The following is a 27,541-nucleotide window of genomic DNA, read 5'->3' as shown; positions in this document are numbered from 1 at the left end:
TTCAATCATTTTTTGAGTCTCATTTTAAAATCTGAGTATCATATTATGACCTCCTGTGTGCATGTATTAAATTGATTTTTCTGCTGTTAATCTAGTCTTGTGTCAAAACTATTATTTTATTTTTTTATTATTTTTTTTGTGTGTGTATTTTTCTGAAGCTGGAAACGGGGAGAGACAGTCAGACAGACTCCCGCATGTGCCCGACTGGGATCCACCCGGCATGCCCACCAGGGGCGAGGCTCTGCCCACCAGGGAGCGATGCTTTGCCCCTCCGGGGCCTCGCACTGTTGCGACCAGAGCCACTCTAGCGCCTGAGGCAGAGGCCAAGGAGCCATCCCCAGCGCCCGGGCCATCTTTTGCTCCAATGGAGCCTTGGCTGCGGGAGGGGCAGAGAGAGACAGAGAGGAAGGAGGGGGGGGGGTGGAGAAGCAAATGGGAGCTTCTCCTATGTGCCCTGGCCGGGAATCGAACCTGGGTCCCCCGCACGCCAGGCCAATGCTCTACCACTGAGCCAACCAGCCAGGGCCAAAACTATTATATTATTACTAGCCCAACTGCAGAAACTAAAAAGGAGGAGAATTCTCCCCCTCTGCACCACTTTCCTCTTCATTTTGACGTTTGTCTATACATTCTAAGATGTTTCCTAAACTTTATCCTACCACTCTACTGAATGTTTTCGTTTTTTGCTATCATATTTTTAATTTAAAAGAGCTGTTTGGTTCTCTGAGTGTTCTTATTTTGAGAAATCATTCTATTTTTAGCCCATTTTATTCTATTTTTATTTCTCAAAGGATCTTGATAATAGATTTTTCAAAGTTTTCTTCTCTCCATATAGTTTCTCTTTCTTCTAAGTTTCTTTTTTTCTGTTTCATGTCAAATCTTTCCCTTAAATACTGATGACCTTCAGCAGTCTGCTTTTATTTAAAAGTACCAGATTTAGCAATATAAAATAAAACAGGACACCTAGTTAAATTTGAATTTTAGATAAACACTAAATAATTTTTAATGTAAGCCTGTTCCATGCAATCTTTAGGACATATTTTAAATATATAAATAACTATTTTGTACATTAATAAAACATTATTTGTTGTTTATCTGAAATTTTAATATAACTAACTGGTTTGTGCTTTACTTTGCAAGCCTAAGAGTGAGATCTAAAATGCTGCCTGGAAGCTTTGTACTTGTGTGTAAGTGGGTGGGGCTTGAACACAGTGAATTCATTAAAGAATTGCTACAGTTTCACTGATGGCAGTCTCTTAGATCCTTACTCCTCCCCAAGGAAGAGTACAGTATTCCAAACTCCTCATCCTAGCTGCCAGTGTTTTAGGTGCCAAGTGAAGAAAACTAAGCAGCTCAATGTTCATCATATTAAATTTCATATAAATCTTCAATTTCATATAGTTTCCCTAGCCTTGTGTGGTAGATTAAAGGTGGTGGCATTTTTTGTTGTTGTTAGCCCCCTGACCCCATTCAGAGACAAAGCCCTTCCCTTGAATCTGGGCTAGTCTCAGTGTTTTGTATGGCCTCTAGAATGCAACAGAAATAATAGTCAGGGGTTTCCAAGCCTAGAGAATAAGAAGCCCAGTAACTTCTTCCTGGATCTCGCAGGCGTCCCCAAACTACGGCCGGCCCGCGGGCCACAATGTGGCCCCCTGAGGCCATTTATCCAGCCCCCACTGCACTTCTGGAAGGGGCACCTCTTTCATTGGTGGTCAGTGAGAGGACCACTGTATTTGGCAGCCCTCCAATGGTCTGAGGGACAGTGAACTGGCCCCCTGTGTAAAAAGTTTGGAGACCCCTGTTAGAGTATGCTTTGTGGAAGCCCTGAGACTTCTGTAGGAAAATCAATTACCTTGAGACTGCCTTGTGGGAAAAGCATATGTAGGTTTTGTTCAACAGTGCCAGATGCGATGAACCTTCCAGCTATCCTTACCAGGGTGCCAGACTTGAGTGAATCCTCCAGGCTGGCCCATAATATGCCGGCTGAGTACCACCAAGTGACCTTTGTTGATGCCACATGGAACAGAAGAATTGCCCAGCCAAGTCCTATGCAAATTCAGACTCCCAAAATCATGAGATATAATAAAATGGTCATTGTTTTTTTGTTTGTTTGTTTGTTTGTTTTGCATTTTTCTGAAGCTGGAAACAGGGAGAGACAGTCAGACAGACTCCCGCATGCGCCCGACCGGGATCCACCCGGCACGCCCACCATGGGGCGATGCTCTGCCCATCCTGGGCGTAGCCATGTTGCAACCAGAGCCACTCTAGCGCCTGAGGCAGAGGCCACAGAGCCATCCCCAGCGCCCGGGCCATCTTTGCTCCAATGGAGCCTTGGCTGCGGGAGGGGGAGAGAGAGACAGAGAGGAAGGCGCGGCGGAGGGGTGGAGAAGCAAATGGGCGCTTCTCCTGTGTGCCCTGGCTGGGAATCGAACCCGGGTCTTCCGCACGCTAGGCCAATGCTCTACCGCTGAGCCAACCGGCCAGGGAGGTCATTGTTTTAAGTCACCAAGTTTTGGGATATTTTGTTAGGCAGCCTTAGATAACCAAAGTGCTTGAACTATACCTGAAATGTTCCATGTTGGAGACCCTCTGCTTTACCCCCCCCACCCCCACCCCCAGAGAACATTTCCAATTTTCCACCTAAGTGGGACAGGAGCAGTGGCAGCTGTGCAGTATGGGAAGGGGATGTGGAGTCTGATGGCTTCCTGTACACCTTGCAAAAAAATCCTCCTGTTTTTAAGTTTTAACTAAATATCCACTTTCAGACTACCGGATGCAGCAAATTCCTGTGTATCCTGAGAAATTCTACAATATCGCATTGCTTTTCGACTTTCCCTACTCTTGGCTTAGAAGTCAGTTTTCTCAGGTCTGTGAAAGTCCATTATCACCTGCCAATCTGCTTTCTGGGTTTCCAGAATTCTGTTATTTTCCCTCTCTTGTTCCTTTGTCCTTGTGAGATTAAAAACGAAACAAAACTACTCTCTTTGTAGATGGATTTCCAGAGGGAGCTGAAGCAAATGCATGTGTTCTGTTATCTTTAATTTAAAGGCCCCTTTGAGTCTTTCATTTCAACAATTACATTAATTTTTAAAACACTGTCTTAGGTCCAGTTCCTTGAAGCAGAGTCGAGATAGGGATTCCCTGGTGTAACTGCCTTAGTGAAGGGATATTCTCAAGAGAAACTAAGTGAAAAAGGATAGTGCAGAGGAGGAAGCAGAGCAAAGGTGTCGTTTCTGCTGAAATCTAACCTCATCCTAAGCTCATGGGAGCCCAGGAATATGAAGAGAATCACAGGTTTATTTCTGGCTTTTTGTATCTGATCTTCAGACTGGCTTCCCAACCCAGTCTTGGGGGAGTTATGGGGAGAGGGGAGGCTATAAGCTGGGTGCACCTGCCTAGAAAGGGTTTCAGTAGGATGCTAACAACATTGCTCCATTCTTCACTATTTTTCTTTTTATGGTTACCTAATCGTTATTTTTTAAAAATTTTTTATTCATTTTAGAGAGGAGAGGGAGAGACAGAGGGGGGGGGGGGGAAGGGGAGAGACAGAGAGGAGAAGGGGGGAGGAGCTGGAAGCATCAACTCCCATATGTGCCTTGACCAGGTAAGCCCAGGGTTTTGAACCCGCGACCTCAGCATTTCCAGGTCGATGCTTTATCCACTGCGCCACCACAGGTCAGGCCTAATCATTATTTTTAAAGGGATGTAATAGTCTCTCTGATCTGTCTGAGGAAACAAATTATCCTTATTTTATTCTTTTTCTACTGTTTGTCCTGTTAATTTTACTTCCTTCTTATTTTATAAACTGAAGCTCAGAAACTTTAAGTTTTCAAGCACAGAAAAGGGACAAAATCAGGTTTAAATCCACATCTGTTTGATCCTGGCTTGTAACTATGTCATACCACCTCCTTTAGCTACATCTGAATGAAATTTAACGTTACCTCTCCGTCTTTAAGGGTGTTAATAGCCACTTGGTCTGTTGGATAGCAAACATACTCTCCAAAGCTACCCACACTTTGTTAAAATCGGAATTTGTCTGTAGACTCAGCGGATTCATTTTGCAGCATTCACTGAGCACTTACTACAGTGCGGGAAACATACAGGCGCAGGTGCAAAGACGACCTAGACTCAGTGCTTTCGAGAGGTTTGTGTCCAGTCGGGGACGCAGATATGAACCCATCAAACTGTATTACGGCGAATGCGTGCCAAGGCCGAACCCAGGAGCGGCTGGCTAGTACCAAACCCTGGTAATCCAACAGATGAAGAGGGAAAGCTGGGACTGCCACTAACTCCTATCTCCAATGGTTTCCCCAAGGAAAGAAACTAAATTTTTCTCAAGAGAAAGTGGAACTACTGGGAACTTTAGTAATGTATGTTTAGTGTGCAAGAGGATAATGAAATGTGTCATTGTGATTTGAGCCCTGTAGTGAGGGAGTGCAGTTTCTTGGACTAGAGGCGGGACTCTCGGCTCCAGCGCCGAGCAGGGTGCGGCGGGATCGCGGACGGTGTGGTGGCGCCCGGACACCGGAGACGCGAAGAGTACAGGGGCTCCGACACTGCCGGGCAGGAGCGGGGCTGGGCGGTGCCGGCGGCTGGGAAATCCAGGCAATGGGGGAGCGGGACTGGCCGGGGAGCAGGCACTGGCCGGGTTTAGCCCCCACCTTGGGGGCGAGGCAGTCCCGGTCCCCAGCTGCAGGTGCGCTCCGTCCCAGACGATTTTCCGGTCTCGTGGGCAGAGGGACGACCAGGAACTAAGGCTCAGTCTCCACCCCGTATTGGGGCGGGACTGCCCGGGATAAGATCGGCTGCCCAGCCCCGACAAGGGTGTGATCTCCTTAGCAGCTGAGGACAAGCGCAGCCCTGCTCCGGCACGATCGGTAAGGAGACCCAGGGCCTGGGGTCCTGCGCTCAGGGAAGGGCGCGCGGCAGCCCAAGGGCTCCTCGCGGGGAAAGCCGGCCCGCGCGGCGCCCAGGAAGGGGTTCCCCTGCTAGCCTGTGGGCGGTCGAGCCCGAGCAGCACTGGGTGGAGCGGGAGGCCGCGGGTCGGGACTCGCTCCGGGTGGACGAGAGGCAGACACCGCCTTTATCCAGAAGGACCTCCAGTGCAGTTCACGCAGCTCAGGATTCCAGTCCGAGACCGCAGTTGTCATTTATTGAGTTCGTGTGCCAAGCACTGTGCTGGGTTTGGACATTAAAAACAAAGGATTGAGTTCATTTCTCCTGGAGGTGGCTCAGTTCAACACCCAAGTTTTGCTTTTTAATTCTTTCCTTGCTCCTTTTAAGAAACTTCTTTTCCTGATTTCTTATCTTTTCTCTCCTTCTTGTGTATCTCATACCTCCAGCACATTACTTGGCACATGAGACTCTGTGTTTTTATGGGAATCATCACTTGAATCTGCCAGTGGCTTAGTCTCACTCTTTGTCATGGCTTTGACCAGCTGGAGACATTAGAACCAAAGAGGTTATTGCTTTTCAGCTATCTGCCCAACTTTTGTGGAGAAAATGGATAAGATCCCCTCCTCTAAATGATCCATCACATTGTCCATCAATTCTGGAACCTTCCATCTCCTCCATACATTGCAAATAACTCTATTGATATTTAAGTCAGGGACTTCTCAGATGACAGAGAGGTGGAAGAGCAAGCAGGAGAGGAAGGAGACAGGATTTAGAAAATGGGTAATCATAGCCACACAAGGACCTACTTACTTCCCAAGCCTTGTATGGCCAAGGCCAGATCCCCTACGTTCAGCTTAGGTCAGACTTCTATTGCTTTGGGGACATACACAGATACGCACGTTTGCACCAACACACACCTACTAAATCAAGTGTGTCTCTGAATTTTCCTCCTAGATGCCTTTGTTAGGGGTAATTTCTCTGAAAGCAATTTCAAACACAGACAAGTCGAACCACATCAGTTGTCAGAAAATGAAGACAGCCTCCTGGTCATCCCCAGACTCCTCTCTCGTGGCGCATTACTTTGGTCATGTCTATGTCCAGCCACCCATTTGTTTTCCCCATCTTGCTCATCTGCTTGTAGACTGAGGAGGCCTGCTCTTCTCCAGGGGAGATGGAGGTGAGCAGCAGGCACCGGGGATGGTAGGTGGCATGCCAGGGAGTACCTAAAGCTTCAGAATAGTAAGGGATGGGGGGATTTTCCTTGGGTGTCAACTTGACCCAAATATTTGAGGATAAAAGCACTTTGTATATAATCACAGATACGTTTTGGAGGAAAATTCAAAGTTTAGATACCTTTTTTCATGTAGAACAAGAAACTTAAAAAACTCTAGCCCTCAAGGGCTTGTTTTCACTGCAATTAGGTTACTTATGAGGGCAGTTTGGTAGGCTCTCTGCGTCTTCCCTGAAGGGACTTGGAGCAAGAGTCATCCTAGGTTACTCACTTAATATTTATTTCAACTTGAGATGGGGTTGTTCACCTGGTTTTACAGATGAGGGTCCCAAGGCTCCCAGTTGTGGTCCTTGAGGATCTGACCACTATAAACAGATTTAGTTGCTTTGCTTTACTATGGCTCCAGCAGTGCTTGGTTCATAGTGACTTGAGGTTTGGATTTGTGGCTCCCTGGCTTATTAACTAAATCTTAATCAAATATTTCTCTTCTTTTTAATTTTCTTCTTGTCAAGCTGACATGTAAGATATATTGTAGTTAAAAGAACTGAAGCTGTTTCCACTAGTGAGGGCAGATTGAGGTGGGTAGGGGGACACATGTTAATGACCCTAAATGCTTGAGGGGCTTGACATGTGGATAAGGGAATCAAACTCACTCTTTATGGTGCTGGGCAGAGCTGTGTAGGAGTTTTTTTAGATAGTAGCTTCTGGTTAGATATAAGGAAGTGACTTATGAAACCTGTAGGTTGGGTGGGCTTGGAGTTGGCAAGAGCTCTTACCACACATTATCTAGACAGAGGTATCCACTGGCTTTTCTGATGAAGCTGTGAAAAGCTAGTAGGCTAAACTAAGATGACTCCTTTTTTTTTTTTTAAGTGAGGAGGGGAGATAGAGAGACAGACCCCCACAGCGCCCCAACCCGGATCTACCCGGCAACCCTCAGCTGGGGCCGATGCTTGAATCAAGCGAGCTATCTCAGCGCCCAGGACCCACGGAACCAATTAAGCCACTGGCTGTGATAGGAAAAGAGAGAGAGAAGGGGGAGAGGGAAGGGAAGAGAAGCAGATGGTCACTTCTCATGTGTGCCTTGACCAGGGATGGAACCTGGGACATCCACATGCCAGGCTGACGCTCTATCCACTGAGCCACCACCAGGGCCATAAGATGACTTCTAAAGCCATAGTTTCCAAACTTCAGGTACACCCTCCAGGAAGCTTGCATAACATGCAGATTTTTGCCAAAATCTCCAAAAAATTCATATCTAGTATGACAAAGTGAGACCCAGAAATCTGCGTATTTAATTGACTCCCTGGATGATTGTAATTCAGGAGTTTCTTGGACCTTGCTTTGACAAACTAAGCTTCAAAAACACTTATATGAATATGTGCATGCTTGGTAAGTAAAGAGGCCTGTCATTATGCTATAAACTCTAGATAATGTGGTAATTGCTGAAATTGTCCCCATTTTCAAGCTCTTTGTTATGCCTCTTTATTACACCTATTACATCCAATTCACCCAGTAGTTATACAGTGCTCAACACCTCTAGACCAAATTGGATTTCCTACAAAAGTGATTTTTGTTTGTTTTTAAACTTCATTGAAACTGAGGTGGATTACTATATTAATATTAATTTCCCTAAGGTAAATAAGAAGTAGGGATATAATGTCCAATACAGTATCATGGAGATCGTTAACACTGCCATATGATATATAAGAAAGTTGATAAAAGAGTAAATATGAGATGATGGGTATTATATTATGTAATTATTTTACAGTTTATGTAAATCAAACAAATAAAAATAAAGTTTACTTTCCTGAGGAATTTAAGATTCCTGTTGAAGGCCTGTTGGTTTTCTGGGAGTGACTTACTGGTATTCAGTTGTGTTTGGCCTGGACTGAGAGTTTTTGTTATGGGAACCTGAGCCACCACCTCTGAAGAATTTGTTTTAAAGGTTCAAGATGTTTGAGGTGAGAAAATTTCCATATTGCTTCTTGGTCTGGACTGCTAGACATAAAAACCATAGTAAATGTTTTGTCCATAATTAGCAACAGAAATAAATTGCAGCTAAAGGCCAGACTGTTAATTACACTGAAAAAGACATTTAACTTTCCACCTCAACACCATTAACCCTTTAAGGCCTAGATATAATGCAACACGAGCAACCTGACTTGTAATAGAGTAGAAATTCCCAGAAATGGCCAAAGAATCACTATGGATTCAAAACTCTGGTTTAGGGCACTCACATCCCCCCCTCCAAGAGGTAATAGTAAGTTATTATTAGAAACTAAAGTAGAGGGAGGCTGTGGTGAGAGGGAGGGCGGTCCCTGACTTACCTGTAATTGAGCTATCTCTCCTGGAGGGGGCCTTTTCTAGGTACAAGCCCAGTGGTATCATCAGCCCCAAGCATTCCAGCCTCTATTGTAGCAGCAAAAGGTTATAAATGACTTAAATATCTATCAGTAAGAGGCTGATTAAATTATGGAATATCCACACAGTGCGATATTATGCAGCTCTTTAAAAGTAATGCAGATTAAAAAAATAAAATAAAAGTAATGCAGATTAATAAGAATCAATATAGGATGATATCAAAGATATTTTTTTCCCTTAAAAATATGTTTGTGTGATATGCTACCATTTTTGTAGATAAAAATGATGAGGCTGTATATATTTTAGCACGCACACGAGAGAGATATAGGGACAGACAGGAAGGGAAAGAGATGAGAAGCATCAGCTCATAGTTGCAGCACGTTAGTTGTTCATTGTTTGCTTTCTCATATGTGCCTTGACCTGGGGCCTGCAGCTGAGCCAGTGACCCCTTATTCAAGCCAGCGACCTTGGGCTAAGCCAGTGACCTTGGACTTCAAGCCAGTGACCATGAGGTCATGTTTATGATCCCACACTCAAGCTGGCAACCCCACACTCAAGTTGGTGACCTGGGGGTTTCAAACCTGGGTCCTCAGCATCCCAGACTGATGCTCTATTCACTGTACTACCGCCTGGTCAGTCAGAAAAAGATTTTTTAGCTATTGAAGTAATAAGAGGGAGCACACAAAAAAATATGGGTGAGTATGATTTTAAATTTTCTTCCAAATTTTTACTATACTAAAAAGAGAATATTAAATTAGAAAAATACTTAATGATACATTTTAAATATAAAATATTAAATTTTACAATATATGCATAATTTCTATAAATGTTAGCAAAGCATCAAGATCTTTGAAATGGGCAAAAAATGCAAACAAATAATTCACAAAACAGGATACAAGTAAGAAAAAAAGAGAAAGATTTAGTGTTACTTCAACTAATTTAAAAAAAGTAAGTTAAACCAATAATAGGGTTCAGTCTTCCACCTAAATATTAAATTATGAATAAACAAAGCAAGCAAGTTAATAGCTGGCTGGGCTTTGGGTAGACTTATAAATTTGGAGGGCAACTAGAAATATTCATTGTCATTATAATTCTATCACAAGGAATAGGTTAAAAAATATCTACACCCTGTCCAGTTGGCTCAGTGGTACAGTGTTGGCATGTGAATGTTCCAGGTTCGATTCCCAATCCAGGCACACAGGAAAAGCGACCATCTGCTTCTCAACACCTCCCCCTTCTCTCTCTCTCTCTCTTGCTCTTGTTCTCACTCTCGCTCTCTGTACTCCTCCTGCAGCCATGGCTTAAGTGAGTTAGCCTGGGCGCTAAGGATAGCTCCATGGCCTCTGCCTCAGGTGCTAAAAAATGGCTCTGGTTGCAATGGAGCAACAGCTCCAGATGGGCAGAGCATCAACTCCAGACACAGCTTGCCAGGTGTAAAGCCAGTATCCACTGCCACCGTCACAGCCGCCCAGCCCATGCAGGTTTACATAGGATTCGGACAGATAGTAATGAAACAACAGAGCCACGAACTGGTGGGCCATTAGCTTTAATCCTAGCTTGAACCCAGTGTGCAAGTAAAAACACACATGGGGCTCCAAAACCCACTCATTCAGCGCTCACAAAGCTACTGACTTATCCGAGTTTCCTAGAATCAAAGGTGTCTACCTCACCAGCTTTATTCTCCTTTGTTCCCCATCTCCTTCTCTCTGCACAAACTCTGCACTAACTGACTTCTCTTTCAGCACTCCACCATCTTGGCTGCTTTTCCTGGCCTCCATGTGGCCTTACTCTGCTCTCCAACCTTCTCTCTCCTCTAATGCTCATCTCAGGAACCGAGAGAGCAAGCTCCCGGTCTGCCCTACTTTATAGTGCAGAAATCAAAACCTTTAATCCAATATACAAAATAGGGAAGTCTCTAATACAAAGTCACTTATCTGAGGCATGATGGGATTGTACCACTCCACATCAAAAAGGGTGGGAAAGGCTTAGTCCTAAAACCAAGCCCCAGGCTACAAGGATCCTGCCTGCCCACAGCCTGCCCCCAACACACAATATCACCTGGGCAACGGCTTCCACGTGGGCAGCACCATCTTTAACAAAGTGAGCATAATATATTTTATCTGCCCAACACCGGGTGGATCCCAGTCCAGGCGCATGCAAGAGTCTGTCTCTCTGCCTCTTCTCCTCTGATTAAAATTTAAAAAATATCTATCTACATACATACATATATATATATATACACAAAGATAATTATTATAAAGATTGCTATCATGGTATGAAAAAAACCTTGAACAACTAGTAGTATAGACATTGAAAAAATTATATCAATATGATGATGGAGTATAAAATTAGTAAAATGATAAATATGGTGATTGTATGGAAAATGGAAAATGAAGAGGAGAGCAGAACACAAAATTATATACACACTATGATCACAATTGTGCTATAAGATTAGAATAAACAGAAAATGAAAGTATAAGTTCTTGCCCTAGCCGGATAGCTCAGTTGGTTAGCCAGAGCATCATCCAGAAACACAGAGGTTGCTAGTTTGATCCCCGGTCAGGGCACATACAGGAACAAATTGTTACTGTCTCTCTTTCTCTCTCTCTTCTTCTCTTGCTAAAATTAATAAATATAATAATAATAATAATAATAAAAGTCTCTGGGAGAAAGGGAAAAAAAGAAAGTATATGATCTAAGCATTATTTTCAAATGTCCTTTTCAGTGCTTAAAGTCAACTTAATAAGAAACCTATGTACTCTTTTTAAAATTTTATTAATTTTAATTTATTGTGTTAACATGGATTCAAGTGTCCCACTCAATATAACACCCCCTTACCCCTTACCCCCGTGTCCTCCATTACACCCCTTTTGCCCCCTTCCCCCTAACTCCCTCCCCCCTTCCCTCTGGGATTTGCTGTCCTGTTATCTGTATCTCTGTGTTATGTATATATAGTTTCACTAATCCATCACCTTCTCTGATCCCATCCCCTTATCCCCCTTCCCTCTGACAGCTGTCCCTCTGCTCCCTGTGACCCCACCTCTGCCTCTATTCCATTTCTGTTTACTTTGTTCATTGGATTTCACATATAAGTGAGATCATCCAGGCAACTTAAATAATAATGGCTGAAAGAGAGCAGAAGTTGCTAAAACAGAAATTAAACCAAACAACAAATTTTCTGCCATGTACATTTTTAATTTTTAATATTAAAAATAAATTAATAGCTAACCAGCATTTTCTGTTTCATCTTTTCTGTGATTTCTTGAGGTGTTGCTATTAAATTTTCTATGATTTCTGCTATACTCTTCATTTCGTCTAGAAGAATTCATCCTGGAGGATTCTATTTTTATGGAAAAAAGTAATTTAGTTGAAACCAAGCAGTAGTGAAAAGAATGATGTTTGCATATGATTTGGTAAGGTCTCTTAAATGCCTGTGTGTTTTAAAATCTAAAATCTCTTGCCATTTAATTAAATAGAGTGATGGAAGAAAAGAATGATCGTAGAAAATTAATCTTGACCTTGATGTGCTGAGTCAAAGCCAAAATCTTTATTATGTAAGCCAAAATCTTTAGTCTCAGAGGATTTATTGATATTATGCTGGTCATTTTTTTACCCAATATACTCAAGTATTATAATTTCAATGTGTAGTCACATATTATATATAATATAATTATAAAATATTATTAAGAGATATTTTACAGTCCTCTTTTTATACTAACTTTTTACAATTTGTTGTGTGTTTTACATTGACATAACATCTAAATTTGATGCTAAATTTCTATCAGAAATACTTGATTTGGCCTTGGCCGGTTGGCTCAGCGGTAGAGCGTCGGCTTGGCGTGCGGGGGACCTGGGATCGATTCCCGGCCAGGGCACATAGGTGAAGCGCCCATTTGCTTCTTCACCCCGCCCCCCTCCTTCCTCTGTCTCTCTCTTCCCCTCCCGCAGCCAAGGCTCCATTGGAGCAAAGATGGCCCGGGCGCTGGGGATGGCTCCTTGGCCTCTGCCCCAGGCGCTAGAGTGGCTCTGGTCGCGGCAGAGTGACGCCCCAGAGGGGCAGAGCATTGCCCCCTGGTGGGCAGAGCGTCGCCCCTGGTGGGCATGCCGTGTGGATCCCGGTCGGGCGCATGCGGGAGTCTGTCTGACTGTCTCTCCCCGTTTCCAGCTTCATAAAAATACAAAAAAAAAAAAAAAAAAAGAAAAAAAAAGAAATACTTGATCTGTATTTAGATTTCATGAAATTTAGTTTTTATGTAGATTCACTTACCCATTTTTTAAACATTTTTCCAATATCTGAATTGAGTACCAAAAAATAATTTTCCTCTCATAGTTGTATCTATGTTGAAAAAACTGATTTTTCTTCTTTTAGAAGAATTGATTGACTTTGAAACTAAAAGCATGCCCTAGCCAGTTTGCTTAGTGGGTAGCGCGTCGGCCCGGTGTATGAACGTCCTGGGTTCAATCCTGGGTCAGGGCACACAGGAGAAGTGGCCATTGGCTTCTCTCCCACACACACTCCCCTTTCTCTCCCTCTTTGCCTCCTGTAGCCAGTGGCTTGATTGGTTTGAATGCTGGCCCTGGGTGCTGAGGATAGCTTGGTTGGTCCGAGCATCGGCCTCAGGTGCTAGGATCGCTTGGTTGATTCGAGTATTGGCCCCAGACTGGGGTTGCCATGTGGATCCACGAGGTTGGGGGGCATGCGGGAAGTCTGTCTTACATCTCCCTTCCTCTCACATAAAATAAAAAGAAACTAACAGCATAACACTTTTAAAACTGCACCTGTCCAAGTTAATTCTCTAACTCTTATGCTAATCCAATCTCTTTTTCTTTATGGTGCCAGTCATAATACTTCTGCCTCTCCACTCCATTCCATATTAGAGACATGCCTTGATTTTTAAATTTAAAGTGTGTCCATACTTATTTTTTTAACTGGAAATTAAAATAATTTGTTACAATTAAAATAATAAGTATTTAAATTTAATTACAAATTATAATTTACATAGATATCACTGTAACTCGTGCTGTCTTTAAAACATATTCAAATAAACACATTTAAAATGTTGCAGCAGTACAAAAAGAAAATATTATTGAAAGAAAATAAATCTATTGACACCAACTAAATTGGTAGTGTGACTAGGTGTAATACTAGAATAAATGCATTGTGCCAGGCTTGTGCACTATACAATGCAAAGAATGGTTAAAGTGAAATGCAACCTGACCAAAACATTAAAGTTGTGTGTTATGGAAAAATGTTTTATACTGTTTCAATTTTTAAAATTAATTTTTTTTTCTAAGTGAGAAGCAGGGAGGCAGAGAGACAGACTCCCACATGCACCCTGACTGAGATTCACCTGGGAAGCCCCCTACAGGGTGATGCTTTGCTCATCTGGGATCCTTGCTTTATTGCTTGGCAACTAAGCTATTTTAGACCTGAGGAAAGGCCATGGAGCCATCCTCAGAGCCCAGTGCCAACTTGCTCCAACTGAGCCATGGCTGCAGGGGAAGAAGAGAAAGATGGAGAGAATGGAGAAGGTGAGGAAGAGGTCACTTCTCCTGTGTGTCCTGACCAGGAATTGAACCCAGGACATCCACACACCAGGCAGACACTCTACCACAGAGCCAACTGGCCAGGGCCTAAAATTAAAATTTAAAAAATGTTTAAAAAATTTATTGATTGCCTGATCAGGCAGTGGCACAGTGGATAGAGCGTCAGCCTGGGATGCTGAGGACCCAGGTTAGAAATCCCAAGGTTGCTGGCTTGAGTGTGGGTTCACCAGCTTGAGCGCAGGGTTGCCAGCTTGAGCATGGGATCATAGACATGACCCCATGGTCTCTGGCTTGAACCCAACAGGTCACTGGTTTGAAGACCAAGGTCACTTGCTCTGCTAGAGCTCCCCTCCCCCCGTCAAGGCATATAGAGAAAGCAATCAGTGAACAACTAGGAGCTGCAATGAAGAATTGATGCTTCTCATCTCTCTCCCTTCTTGTCTGTCTGTCTCTCTCTCTCTCACTAAAAAAATAGAAATAAATTTAAAAAATTATTGATTGATTTTAGAGAGAGAGGAAGGGAGACAAGGCAGACAGACAGACAGAAGCATTGATCTGTTCCACTGTGGGCCCTGAGCAGAGACTGAATCCACAACCTTGGCAGATAGGGATGATGCTCTCTGGCCAAGGCAAAAAATTAAATTTAAAATTAAACAAAATTAAACATTCAGTTTCTTAATCACACTGGCTGAATTTCAATTGCTCAGTAACCATATGTGTGCCGAGGTTCAGTTCAGGTATAGAGACTGTGCCTGTCAATAAACACAGTGAGCAGAACACGTTAGCCCCGAGCTGTGCACCTTTTGTGTTGACATCAGCTTTAAGCAGGAGAGAAAGTTGTTTGTATAGTGCCTGGTTCAGTTCCCAGTTTCAAGCTGGTTTTCCCTTTGTTCTTCTCTGCCTTTCCAAGGTGGCATCTTTTCCTACTCCCAATGCCTGAGCTGAAAATTAAAAAAAATAAAAATTTATATATATGTATTTGTATAGTACTTCCTAACATGCATCTCTGCCAGGGTTCTTCACATTGGTCATCTCTCCCTGCATCTACCACCGCAGTGTCCACCCCAACACCTCTTGGCTGGTTTGAGAGTGAGTAGGCTGGAGTGGGGTTTTCTTTATTGGGTCCCCACATCATCATACAGAGCTGATGGAGAGGTATGACTTCTCTCTCTCTCTGTGTGTGTGTGTGTCTCTCACACACACATTCTCTCTCTCTCTCTCTCTCTCTCTCTCTCTCTCTTTCTCTCTCTCTCTCCCTTAAATTAGTTTGTTCTTCTCATCTTCTGACAGTATCTCATGTCAGTCCTTGTCTTTTCTGTTTTGTCATGACTTTCTTCCTTTGCCTTCCCATGCCTTCATGAGGTTTTTAATGAAAAATTTTGGAGAGGCTGGATCAGAAATAGTAAGTTCCTTCTGTGAATCAGAAATCCCTTGTGGAAGATTTTAACAGTTCTGTTTTGGTATTCTTCTGCCAGAGTCAACTTGGATTCTGGAAAGATTTGGAAATAGGACGCTGCCCTGGCCCACTGACGGAGTGGCTGGTCCGGGGGAGGGGCTGTTGCCCACAAAGCTAGAATATTTGCAGAGCATGGGAGGCATCAGACTAAAATGGAACACTTGAGACCAGTGTTTATTCTCAGCTCACTTCCAGATCTCCAAGGCTAAATCTATGAAGGGAAACCCAGCTGCTTTTCCTGTTCATCTGGGAAGTGTTTTCTTCCTTCATGGGCAGACAGAAGTGGTGGTGTTGGTAGGGAAATGACTGGGCTGCATAATACCTGTTCTTTTACCTACAGGCAAATAAGACCTAGTAAGGCAACAAACAGGAAGCCTGGCTGAATGTCTGGCTTTCTCACTGACTCACTGCGATACCCTCTCTCCTGTACAGTAGCCCTCCCTTATCCATGGGGGATATAGACCAAGACTCCCAATGGGTGCTTGAAACTGCAGATAGTACTAAACCTGATATATACTATGTTTTTTCCTATACATACATCCTTATGATAAAGTTTAATTTGTAAATTAAGCACAGTAAGAGATGAACAACTATGACTAATAATAAAATAGAACAATTATGACAACATACTGTAATAAAAGTCATGTGAATGTGGCCTCCCTCTTTCTCTCTCTCTCTCTCTCTCTTTCTGATAACTGAGATAGCAACTATGTGACCAACAGTAGGTAGTGTATACAGCATGGATACACTAGACAAAGGTTGATTCATGTCTTGGGTGGGACAGAGTGGTATGGTGCAATATTTCATTGTTTTACTCTGAACTGCACAAAATTTAAAATTTATGAATTGTTTATTTCTGGAATTTTTCATTCATTCTTAATTTTTCCTTATTTTTAAATTTTATTTATTGATTAATTTTAGAGAGAAAGGAAGAAGAGACAGAGAGAGAAACATCAATTTGTTGTTCCACTTATTTATGCATTCATTGGTTGATTCTTGTATATACCTTGAACGAGGATCAAACCCACAACTTTGGCATATCTAGATGATGCTCTAACCAGCTGAGCTACTTGATCAGGGCCTCATTCAATATTTTTGGACTGTGTTTGACCGTGGGCAATTGAAACCCCAGAAAGCGAAACCATGAATAAAGGAAGATGATAGTATTTAGTTTCTTATTTGGGTCCAGTCTATCTATTCCCTTTCTGCATCACAAGTGTTTTGTAAAGAAAGATGGAGTAGATTTAGTTTCTTTGGGAAAGATTATAAAATAAAGGCCAGGTGCTAGATTTGAGGTTCTTTTTCCTAATGAGGTGCTCCTCTTGTTTTATCAGTAAGACTTCTGATTGCTGAGACAAGAGTACTGTTCAACCTTGGGATTTGGATCTCAGGATATGGCAACTTGTAGTTTGTGATTCACAGGGAGAGAGGCCCGAGGTGATGCTAGTGCATTTTTTTATTTTATTTATTTTTTATTTATTTATTTTTATTTATATGAATTTTTATTAATGGTAATGGGATGACATTAATAAATCAGGGTACATATATTCAAAGAAAACATGTCTAGGTTATTTTGTCATTAGATTATGTTGCATACCCCTCGCCCAAAGTCAGATTGTCCTTCGCCATCCTCTATCTAGTTCTCTGTGCCCCTCCCCCTCCCCCTAACTCTCCCCCTGTCCTCCCTCCCCCCACCCCTGGTAACCACCACACTCTTGTCCATGTCTCTTAGTCTCATTTTTATGTTCCACCAATGTATGGAATCATGTAGTTCTTGTTTTTTTCTGATTTACTTATTTCACTCCTTATAATGTTATCAAGATCCCACCATTTTGCTGTAAATGATCTGATGTCATCATTTCTTATGGCTGAGTAGTATTCCATAGTGTATATGTGCCACATCTTCTTTATCCAGTCTTCTATTGAAGGGCTTTTTGGTTGTTTCCATGTCTTGGCCACTGTGAACAGTGCTGCAATGAACATGGGGCTACATGTGTCTTCACGTATCAATGTTTCTGAGGTTTTGGGGTATATACCCAGTAGAGGGATTGCTGGGTCATAAGGTAGTTCTATTTGCAGTTTTTTGAGGAACCACCATACTTTCCTCCATAATGGTTGTACTACTTTACAGTCCCACCAACAGTGAATGAGGGTTCCTTTTTCTCCACAGCCTCTCCAACATTTGCTATTACCCGTCTTGTTGATAATAGCTAATCTAACAGGGGTGAGGTGGTATCTCATTGTAGTTTTGATTTGCATTTCCCTAATAACTAATGAAGCTGAGCATCTTTTCATATATCTGTTGGCCATTTGTATCTCTTCCTGGGAGAAGTGTCTATTCATGTCCTCTTCCCATTTTTTTATTGGATTGTTTGTTTGTTTGTTGTTGAGTTTTATGAGTTCTTTGTAAATTTTGGATATTAGGCCCTTATCTGAGCTGTTGTTTGAAAATATCATTTCCCATTTAGTTGGCTGTCTGTTTATTTTTATATCAGTTTCTCTTGCTGAGCAAAAACTTTTTATTCTGATGTAGTCCCATTCATTTATCTTTGCCTTCACTTCTCTTGCCATTGGAGTCAAGTTCATAAAATGTTCTTTAAAACCCAGGTCCATGAGTTTAGTACCTATGTCTTCTTCTATGTACTTTATTGTTTCAGGTCTTATATTTAGGTCTTTGATCCATTTTGAATTAATTTTAGTACACGGGGACAGGCTGTAGTCGAGTTTCATTCTTTTGCATGTGGCTTTCCAGTTTTCCCAACACCATTTGTTGAAGAGGCTTTCTTTTCTCCATTGTGTGTTGTTGGCCCCTTTATCAAATTGATGCTAGTGCATTTTGACCTTTGAGAGTTCCTGGTAATAGAAAAGAGCTAGAGATTAATACTAACAGTTTGTGATCAACTGGTTAGATTCTTGCATCAGATTCTTATTTGCATAGAATAGTTTACTTATGGAATTTCAGAAGGAGGATTTGGAATTAAGTGACCTTTCACATTTCCTTGAGGGCCTTTGATTCTAAAATAACTCTGGAAATGAATCAGGGAACAAAATGAAACCCGTGGCAAAGCCTAACTATGCTGGACAGATGTTGTTCTTTGAATAATTGTTACACCTGAGCACATATGATTTTACCCAGGATGCTGTGCAAAGGTTATGTGGCTTTTTAGATTATTTACTAGGGTGGATATTGCTCAATGAAGGGTAACAGCAGCATGCTTCCCTGAGAGGGCACTGTCGGCCTGCAAAGCTGAGACCTTGGTCTCTTGGGCTATATATTTGTATAATAATTTATTGATGTATAATTCACAGATAATAAAACACACAAGATTTTAAGTGGTTAGTTTGACAAGGATGGTTTTAAGGAGTTGGCTTTTTTTAATTACTTTTACAAATTGTGGTAAAATACACATAAGATAAAATGTAACCATTTTTAAGTATATAGTTCTTAACTGTACAGTTTATTATTTTTAAGTATATTTACATTGTTGTGTAACAATGACCAACATCCAACTATAGAACTCTTTTCATCTTACAAAACTGTACCTTCTAAACTATATATAACTCCTTTTTAGCCCCTTCTTCCACCCCCTGGCACCACCATTCTACTCTCTGTTCTATGAATTTGACCACTTTAAGTACCTCATGTAAGAGGAATCATACAGTATTTGTCTTTTTGTATCTGACATTTTTTACTTAGCATCATGTCCTTAAGATTCATCCATGTTGTAGCATGTGTCAAATTTCCTTCCTAAAAAAGATCCTATATCATTGTGTATATATATATATATACACACACCACATTTTGTTTATCCATTCATTTGTCAGTTGACACATGGGCTGCTTCCATCTTTTGGCTACTGCGAATAATGCTGCTGTGAGCATAGGTGTACACTATCTCCGAGTCCCTGCTTTTAATTTTTTTAAAAGACTCCCTCCGTATATATGTATCCAGAAGTATATATAACTAGAATATTCACCCGGAAGCGGAATTGCTGGATCATATAACAATTATTCTTTTTTTTTTTTTTGTATTTTTCTGAAGCTGGAAACGGGGAGAGACAGTCAGACAGACTCCCGCATGCGCCTGACCGGGATCCACCTGGCACACCCACCAGGGGCGATGCTCTGCCCACCAGGGGGCGACGCTCTGCCCACCAGGGGGCGATGCTCTGCCCCTCTGGGGCGTCGCTCTGCCGTGACCAGAGCCACTCTAGCGCCTGGGGCAGAGGCCAAGGAGCCATCCCCAGCGCCCGGGCCATCTTTGCTCCAATGGAACCTTGGCTGCGGGAGGGGAAGAGAGAGACAGAGAGGAAGGAGGGGGGGGTGGAGAAGCAAATGGGCGCTTCTCCTATGTGCCCTGGCCGGGAATCGAACCCGGGTCCTCCGCACGCCAGTTCGACGCTCTACCGCTGAGCCAACCGGCCAGGGCTATAACAATTATTCTAATTTTAACTTTTTGAGGAAGCACCATACTATTTTCCATAGTGGCTGTACCATTTTATACATCCACCAGCAGTGCACAAGGGGTTCCAGTTTTTCCACATCTTCACTAACACTTGTTATTTTCTGTTTTGCTTTATAGAAGCCACCCTAATGGGTTTGAGGTGAGTTCAATGAGTTTTGACAAATGTACATATCTGGATACTGCTACCCCAGTCAAGATAAGGAAAATTTCCATTACCTCCTAAAGTTCCTTCTCTTCAGCTCCTCTATAGTTGGTACCTCCTCTGCTCACCACCACCCCCAATTCCTGGTTCCAGACAGCCACTTTGTGCTTTCTAGCAGTATATATAAGCTTTGCTCTTCTGGAATTTCATATAAAACTTTATTTGGCTTCATTCACTCAGAATAAGGTTTGCTTATCAATATTGTCTTTTATTTCTTTTTTGTGTCTTAAGAAATCCCTGCCTGCCTGACCAGGTGGTGGCACAGTGGATAGAGGTCGGACTGGGATGCAGAGGACCCAGGTTCGAGACCCTGAGGTCGCCAGCTTGCGCGCGGGCTCATCTGGTTTGAGCAAAGCTCACCAGCTTGGATCCAAGGTCACTGGCTTGTGCAAGGGGTTGCTCGGTGTGCTGAAGGCCCACAGTTAAGGCACATATGAGAAAGCAATCAATGAACAACTAAGGTGTCGCAACGAAAAACTGATGATTGATGCTTCTCATCTCTCTCCGTTCCTGCCTGTCTGTCCCTGTCTATCTCTCTCTCTGACTCTCTGTCTCTGTAAAAAAAAAAAAGAAATCCCTGCCTGCCTCAAGGTAGAGAATACAATAAACCCCACCATGACCAAAGTAATCAAAACTAAGTGAATGTTTCTTGTGAATACCATGGGGCTCAAAAACAAGGTGAGAAGAGAAGACTGTGGGTAAGACCCAGAAAGGCTGTAGGGGAAAGGACCCCTATTGGAGACCAGGCCTTCGGGAAGCCCAAGGAGCCAAGGCAATTAAAACTGGTCCTATGGCTGCAGGAGCAACTAGTTCAGTTAAAGTCAGCAAGGATTTCTTGCACTGTACTGTGTGCAAGGCACTGTTAAGAATTAGAAGCAGGAAAGTTGGGGGCCCAGTATGAGAATCTGGTGAGTAGAGTCTGGGGAAGGTGCTGTCTTAGAGTCCAGACCAACTATGGGGACAATGCTTTTTTCAGAGGGCAGACATACACACAGAGAGCCTCATTGATTTGATGGCCAAAAGAACCATAGGGAAATCTGGTTTGACTTGTTTGTAGATGTAAAAGCCTGAACTCTGTACACCACAGATGTTTTTAATATGGGTAGAGTTGATAGCCCACACCTTAAACAGCTCACTAAACAGCTCACTAGACTATAAAGCGGTGGCAGATACTTGGAGAGCAGAGTAATAAAAAGAATAGCTAACATTTGTTGAGTACATAATGTGTGCACCTTTCTAAGTATTATACTTTACATGATATAATAGCTTGATTAATCTTTGCAACAACCTTATAAAGTATTGCTATTAATTCCATGTTACCAATGAGGAAATGGAAGTACAGAGAAATAATAACTAGCCCTAAATCATACAGGTAGGAAGTGGGTATGGGGGGTTTATAAATCCATGTGATTGGACTCTGGACTCTAGCCACTCTGTTATGAAAGATTATATAGTCTTTGAAGGAGGAAGTCCTGCCTGTCTGAATGGCTGTCATGTGAAATTAGCAACGAGGCTGTGAAGTGGGCTCCATCAACCTCAGATCTAGACCTTCAAATTACTGTTTCTCAGTAGAAGGATGGCATGGATCCTCCCATCCTAGTGGCTCTGTCCACAATGGCAGCACCTGCCAGACCTTGGGTCAGACAAGTGAACCCAACATATTATTACCATGCACATTACCCACAAGGTGGATCCACCATTTACCTGTAGACAGGGCTGTTTCTTATCTACAAAATGAAGGGGTGGGCTGGGCACTCTCTCAAGTCTTCTCTCCCTGATAATTCGGCACTGGTGGAAATGAACTCTTTCCAGGGGACGAGTATTCCCTCTAATTTCTATTCTCGCTTTCTTTGTGTACTTACATCTCAGCCTTGGAATTGCTGTCTCACCTGTAGTTAGCTAAACATTTGATCTTATTGACTCTGAGATCAAAGGAATAGTCGTGTTTTAAGTCTGGAGGGTCACTATTTATAACACCATAAGCAACTGCCATCTAGGGCTTGGGAAAACATGTCAGAGCTGAGCGAACCCATAGCTTTGAAGGAAATCCCGTAATGATTTTGGTTCACAGCAAAAGCTAGAAGAGCTGTTTCTGACATTTTTTTCCTTCACTTGCTGCTGGTGCACACTGGGTTATATAATTATTTTTATATTAATGTGGCTACCACTAGGATAAACATAATCAAAAGGGTCATCATTTCTAACCTCCTCTGACACTAGCTCCAGAGCTCAGGACAAAGAATACAAGGCCACTTCCCTGATGCTGAGTCACTTAGCAGTGGCCAGACCTGTCCCGTGGATGAGTGAGCCCCATGACCAGAGGGAGAATGCCTAACGGCTAGGAGATGACCATTCAGAAAGGCTGTAGTGAGTCCTTGCAGTAGGAAGTGAATCTAACTTGAGTTATCACCAGCAGCCTCCAGGGATTTTTAACTAGTTGGCTACTCTTTATTTTTAAATATTTATTTATTTGCCAAAGAGAGAAGGAGATCAGTTTGTTTTTTCACTTATTTATGCATTCATTGGTTGATTCTTTTATGTGCCCTGAGCAGGGGTCGATCCCACAACCTTGGCATATTAGAATGACATGACACACTAACCAACTGAGCTACCTGGCCAGGGCAATGATAAGCTACTCTTGAACAGAGAAGGCTTATGGAATAATTTTCTATATGAAGGGTTTATAGGTAGAAACTGAAGTGTGCCTTTTAGTGCCTAAAACAGTACCAGGCATGGGCAGGAATTTACATGTTTGTTGAATGAGCGAACACGAAAATCAATGAAACGATCATATCATGATTGCGAGATAATCAGCATTATTAGCACATCAGCTTCTTGTTTCTGTATTGTCACTGGTTTGAGAGGAGGGGAATCCAGTTTGTCTGCATTTAATAGGCAGAATAGTTCAAAAACACAGACACCAATGAAAAATCAGCGCACCAAAATTCCCAAGGTCTCTAGTTCACAGCTGGTGCTAGGAGTCACTCAGGTAACAAAGGAAAACCACGTATAAAAATTTCAAGCAGTAAACTGTGCAAGCTTAATACAGTACTCAGAGAAACAAGGCAGAGTAGCTATATATTTTTTAAAGTTTATTAGAAAATGCTTTGATTTGTGCCCAGTGGAAGTGTCTGTCTAGGAAAACGGAGCTGTTCTGTGAAGCTCAGGACAAAGAATACAAGGCCACTTCCCTGATGCTGAGTCACTTAGCAGTGGCCAGACCTGTCCCGTGGATGAGTGAGCCCCATGACCAGAGGGAGAATGCCTAACGGCTAGGAGATGACCATCACTGGTCACTGGTTTGAGAGGAGGGGAATCCAGTTTGTCTGCATTTAATAGGCAGAATAGTTCAAAAACACAGACACCAATGAAAATCATTTAGGCCCCCCAAATCATTTAGGCCCCCTCAGCACTCTTTCTATTTTCCTAACCTTAATGATGCTAAAGATTATTGCATAGATTAATTAAGAAAATGCAAAATAGTATTTACTAGGAGCTGTTGCTCCCCCACCACCTCCCTGCCTTTTAGACAAAGGGATCATTGGAGCAGAGTTAAAAACTCTAATAGACTGACATATGTAGGGATGCTAGAGAAGGAATATTTTACATAAATATATTTTACATTATATTTCATATTATTTGGGGATCAAAATTATTATTACTATTGTCCCCCACACTGCTGTGAATAAGTGGCTAAAATCTGGACAAAAGCTTGTCAGTCCGTTTCACGGCAGATGCTGGGTTGGAATAGATTCTTTCTTAAGATTACTTAGGTAGGTTTCCAAATTTGTCTACATTAATTTAGCTTACACACTTTGCCTTTGATTAAATGTTTGAAACTTTTCCCTCCAGACTTAAATCCCATCTCTGCAACTTCCTTTACTTTTTAGAAGGATCTTAAGTTCCAAGGAAAAAAGAATTGCTTTCATTTTTCTATTTCACAGATGGTTTTGAAAGCCTTCATGCTTGGGTGGGGCCCAGTCACACCCTCCACAAATCTGCAGACTAGAAGTTTAAATTTGTCATCCTGTGGGATGTAAGATGAAACCATGTGCCAAAGAAAAATGGTGAATGACTCACTCACATGTGCTGTTCTGTTTCAGTAAGACTGTGCCTTTAAGTATAGCAGATCTCTTCATAAAGAATGTTCTAGCTGCATGTGCTGGGATGTGGGTCAATGTTATGAACCTGAATGGAGGCCACCAAGTTAAGGAGGGATCTCAAGGACAGTATCTGATACCAGGGTGAATTTATCCTGGTGGCCACATCCAGCAGGACCAGGGAAATTGTATTCAGCAGCACATCACGAGAGGTTCAGCTCTTAGGAACCGGTTTATATTTATAGGCTTACCACACACACACACACACACACACACACACACACACACACGTACTCACACACAAATACACACACTGCTAATTTATCTATTTACATTGAGAAATATAATTGTTTCTTAGACAAAAATCCTTATGTTCCAGTACTTTGTAGACAGGTGCACATAGGAACCCAAACTCTAATCCAGAGGTTGCTTGGCAACCATGAAAGTAGAACGTAGGGTTTTAGATAGATAAAATTCATCTTCACAGTGGGGAAATATCTGATCCTGGAACATGGGATCCAGGGGCCAAGCCACTCTTTCCTTAAGACAAGGCTCAGAGTAAGCCTCTCTGAGAATTTTGTGTGAAGCGTGCATTGCTAGTGGATACAATTTTTCTTTAAATTGTAATGTTAAATACCTTTCAGCAAGTTGGCTTTAGCTCAGGAGCCATTTATTCTCATTGAAATGAGTGTATATATCTTTGTTTTATGGTTATTGGCTGATTTTACTAGTCTAATGCTCAGGGAACAATTTGCCTGCTTTCCAAATTTTGGATATGTGAGGCCACGTGTGGCCTACTGAAATATTACTTGAAATCAAAGGTCCTTGTTCCACATTCCTGTAGTCTGCCATAAGGATATAAGGAACTTTCTACTTGAGTCAGCACTTAGCTTTCAGTGTCTGAGCGACACAACAGAGCAATTTGTGGGATGGTGTAGTAATTATCCTTCTAGAGCAGGGGTCTCAAACTTGCGGCCCTCAGGCCGCATGCGGCCCGCCGAACAATTTTGTGCGGCCCGCAGACTAATCCACGAAGTTCAAAATATTTTGGATAAAATTAAGTAAGCCTAGGGGCCTACTTGTATTTTTCATTTCTCTAGCATCCTAGCTAGATATTAGCTTAGTTAACAGCAGTTGTGATGCGAACTACAGTTTCTGGTCGTTTTGTGACACTGAGTAAACTGCATGTACGATTGTGCTTGTTGTACTGATTTTTTTTTGTTTTCAACTGCAGTGAGAAAAGTGTTGCGTAACAGTTGCCTTTTGTAGACCTAGTGCGGCCCGCCGAATGGCTGTGATCTTGCTCTGCGGCCCACATGCTGAGTTGAGTTTGAGACCCCTGTTCTAGACATTCAACCTGAAAATAATAAACAATATGGATGTGTTCTCAACATACCTAATTTTTCTTTATTAAACCATCATAAATTATTTCTGCAAATTCTTGTAATCTTACCTGAAATAGGTTGAACTTTTTTCTTTAATTGAGATTCAGGGTGACAGACAGACTCTTGCATGTGCCCAACCAGGATCCACCCAGCAAGCCCCCTACCAGGCGCTAGCTTGGGGCTGTTGCTCCGCAACTGAGCTGTTTTATTTTAGTGCCTGGGATGAGGCCATGGAGCCATTCTCAGCACCTGGGGACAACTTGCTCACAATTGAGCCATGGCTGAGGGAGGGGGGAGAGAGAGAGAGAGAAGCAAGTGGTTGCTTCTCCTTCGTTCCCTGACCGGAATCAAACTCTTGACATCCACATGCCTGGCCACTGAGCCAACCGACTGGGGCCGAAATAGGTTGAACTTATTTACAACATATTATTTCCTTATGTAACTGCAGTTGGTATAGGTCTTTTATGTTTAGTTCCTAGCTTTCTTTCACTTGCTCTAAAACTATGTCTAAAATCTTCAGGAGCCCTACTATGAGCCCTCATTGCAGAATTCTGTAATGTAAATGTTGTAGTAATATAATATTATAGTAATTAAATATATAGAAATATAAAAAACAAAAATATGGAAGATACATAAAAGTAATTAAAATAATTAAGAAAATTAAATAATTTTATTTAATTAATATAGTGGGTGCAGATGTGATAAATAGACTTTGACTTAAGAGCAGGGCCCAGTTAGTATGTGTGTGAAGTTATACATAGATAAGTGGCTTGGTGTCATGACTTTGTAAATTAATGTAAATAAGAACATCTTAAAAAGTGGTTTGATGTAAACATTTCAGTAGATTGACATAGAGGAGATTCCCTGTGAGGAACTCCCAAAAAGATGGTTTGAGGTGATAATCCTGTAGATTGACATCTGTTAGAAGGTGTTGGTCAGAAAAGGTACTAAAAAGCTGAGGGACCCCCTGCTGCAGTAGTTGCCCAGACTCCAACATTGATGTGGACTGTTTCCATACCCCTCTGAGCTCTGACCAAAGACAGACGAGACGAGCACGCCGACAGGTCTCCCTTAAGCTGTACCCAGGCATTCCAAAAGGATTTGTGAGTAATAAGTTGCCTGTGTGCTTTATTTATTTATTTATTTATTTATTATTTTTTTTGTATTTTTCTGAAGCTGGAAACGGGGAGAGACAGTCAGACAGACTCCCGCATGCACCCGACTGGGATCCACCCGGCACGCCCACCAGGGGCGACGCTCTGCCCCTCTGGGGTGTCGCTCTGCCGTGACCAGAGCCACTCTAGCGCCTGGGCAGAGGCCAAGGAGCCATCCCCAGCGCCCGGGCCATCCTTGCTCCAATGGAGCCTTGGCTGCGGGAAGGGAAGAGCGAGACAGAGAGGAAGGAGGGGGAGGGGGTAGAGAAGCAAATGGGTGCCTCTCCTGTGTGCCCTGGCCGGGAATCGAACCCGGGTCCCCCACATGCCAGGCCGACGCTCTACCGCTGAGCCAACCGGCCAGGGCCGCCTGTGTGATTCTTGTAACTAATTTGTGTGTCGGTCGTGTCTTTCCTCCTGTGGCATTTAGTGTCGACACTTATCAGTAGTATCCTCATAGCCGCCTCAAGAGTAGTCACAAAGAGTCTGCCAGCCCTGCTGATAAGCAGGAGTGTCCCACTGCACAGGGAAGTCGAATCAGGGTCGCCTGATTGAGGTAGAGCTTGGGCTCTACTGGGACAACAAAGAAGTTACTGTTTCCCACCCACATACTGCTAACACTTAAGGTTTTTTAGATGTCACAAGCATATGGTCCCATCAGTCTTCATGGATCTATCTTGAGGAGTCCTGATACTTTTAAGGTCATTTGAACCACACCCATTCTAGAGTGTGTGGTTTTAT

At 42.6% G+C, this 27,541-nt stretch overlaps 1 protein-coding gene across 1 annotated transcript in view; it reads left to right on the top strand.

Moving 5' to 3' along the window:
* Positions 1-4,697: 4,697 nt before the first annotated feature.
* Positions 4,698-27,541, top strand: part of ANXA4 (annexin A4) — a 64,138-nt gene continuing 41,294 nt past the window's right edge. Inside the window, exon 1 of the mRNA XM_066378060.1 lies at positions 4,698-4,877. The gene's annotated coding sequence lies outside the window, so the exon portion shown is untranslated. The remainder of the gene's footprint in view (positions 4,878-27,541) is intronic.

Source organism: Saccopteryx leptura, chromosome 3 (assembly GCF_036850995.1).
Source record: "Saccopteryx leptura isolate mSacLep1 chromosome 3, mSacLep1_pri_phased_curated, whole genome shotgun sequence".
In the NCBI taxonomy this organism is placed as follows: Eukaryota; Metazoa; Chordata; class Mammalia; order Chiroptera; family Emballonuridae; genus Saccopteryx; species Saccopteryx leptura.
Note: the sequence above shows the minus strand (reverse complement) of the source record. Positions and strands in the feature narration are given on the sequence as shown.